The sequence below is a fragment of the Peromyscus maniculatus genome, chromosome 9 (assembly GCF_049852395.1).
Source record: "Peromyscus maniculatus bairdii isolate BWxNUB_F1_BW_parent chromosome 9, HU_Pman_BW_mat_3.1, whole genome shotgun sequence".
NCBI lineage: Eukaryota > Metazoa > Chordata > Mammalia > Rodentia > Cricetidae > Peromyscus > Peromyscus maniculatus.
The window spans coordinates 23,489,444-23,491,392 of NC_134860.1; the positions used below are offsets into that span (position 1 = coordinate 23,489,444).

At 40.8% G+C, this 1,949-nt stretch overlaps 1 pseudogene; it reads right to left on the reverse strand.

Annotated features, from left to right (window-relative positions):
• Positions 1 to 249: 249 nt before the first annotated feature.
• LOC102915331 (heterogeneous nuclear ribonucleoprotein K pseudogene) lies at positions 250 to 1,675 on the reverse strand (annotated as a pseudogene).
• Between the last annotated feature and the right edge of the window lie 274 nt (positions 1,676 to 1,949).

Genomic DNA, 1,949 nt, shown 5'->3' on the forward strand with positions numbered 1-1,949 from the left:
AGGTGTTCACAATCATTACACAGGGGAATTTTTAAAAAACCACCAACAATGAACAAAAAATAAAATTCACTCACTCTGCTGCTGTTTCAAAATTTCAATGTTAGTTTTTGCATGCCTTCCCCCAATCTTGTTTGTAAAGAAGTAAAACATTACATCCGTTGAACAGCAAAGATTTCTCTACACCTTAAATGTAGAACACCTATGAAGCAGAGGGATGTTGGCTTATTAAAAAGAAGCAAATAGAAAAAAAGATGCAGGACTCCTTCAGTTCTTCACTAGTCTTAGAAAAACTTTCCAAAATACTGCTTCACACTGTTCTACAGCAAATATTGTGCATTCTGTATCTGGTCCTGTGCTCCTGTAATGGTAATGATCCAATCTTCAGATCTTTCTAAAGGCTCATCAATTTTGATTGATGCTCCTGACTCATGACAGATTTGTTTAATTTCCTGACCACCTTTACAATAATAGATTGAGCCAAATCTTTGGGAATAGTTGCTTGTGTGGTAATAATAGGTCCATGACGTCCTTGCTTAGGAATAATCATATCCAGAACCACTCTGTGTTTCATAAGCCATCTGCCATTCTGATGGACTCTATGTGTCAATTGCAGAGTCCTAAGTTTCATCAGCACTGAACCCAACAATGCCATCATAGCTGTTTCTAGGCCTTCCTTTTCTGTCACTAGCCATTAGATCTCCCCCTCAGGGTGGTGGTGGTGGAGAAAGAGGAAAATTCTGAGCTCTGCTGCCACCACGACCACCTCAACCAGGAGGAGGCAGAGGAGTTCCTCAATGAGGGCTTATATTATCATAATCTCTTCTAGAGGGAGGCAGGGGACACCCACCCTGAGGAGTTATTTTGTCAAAACTACCTCTTTTACACATAGGAAATCACACAGGAAGTCCATGATGGTCATCAAACATCATTGTAAAACCATCATAATCATAGGTTTCATCATAAAAGTTGGGATCATAAGGCTGTACATGTCCTTTGATGGGAGACTCAGATATAAGGTCAATGGTGATCTTGGTGCGCTCTAAAACCCTATCAGACTTTCCTCCAATAAGAGCAACTCTGTTAGTGGAATGAAGGCAGCATTCCTGGAAAAGCTTGATTGTTGTCTGAGTGTTTTCTTGAAGTTCTTTAAGTTTAGCACCTTTTATGCCAATAATTCCTCCTGCCAGACTTTGATGAATCCACAGTCTCAACTAGCAGTCAAAGTCACTTCCTTTATAGTGTTGGTAATTTAACCATTCCACAGCATCAGATTCGAGTGGGAGGTGACTGGTTGTAGTGGGTGATGGCAACTGCAGGCCCTCTTCTAAGGTAGGGATGATTTTCTTGAGAATTTCTCCAATCGTTTCAATATCAGCACTGATACTCAGTATGCACTCGGGGCCACTGCTGTTTCAGACTGAAACATTGGCATTGTAGTCTGTACAGAGAGCCTTAATATTCTTGCCTCCTTTTCCAGTCACTGCCCCAGCATTCTTGCTCTGAAGCAAAATGCACAGTTCAGACATCTCATCAGTATTTCTAGATCTCTAAAGGCTTGCTCCTCTTCCATATGTCTTCTGCAGGGTGTTTACCAAATTCACCATTGGTTTCAGTGTCGGGGAAGGTTTCTTCTGGCTGCTCTGTCTCCATTTTCTTGAATGAAATGGATACACCAATAGGCCAAAATCGAATGGGAGATGGGCATGGTGGCAATGTCTGTGCAGCCGAGAAACAAATGATAATGGTGTCTGCAGTGCCATCACCTGTAGCGCCCTCCTCCTTTCTCATTCGCACACTCTGTAGTTGAATCACCTTGTTAATAGCTCTTAGATCTGTTGCCATTCTCTGTTTTCCAGATTTCTTTTCAATAACAAATACAGGAGAATTCCAAGGACTGAGCAATTATTCAATATTTTGATGCCATTTGTTCATATTTTTTTAATAATTTT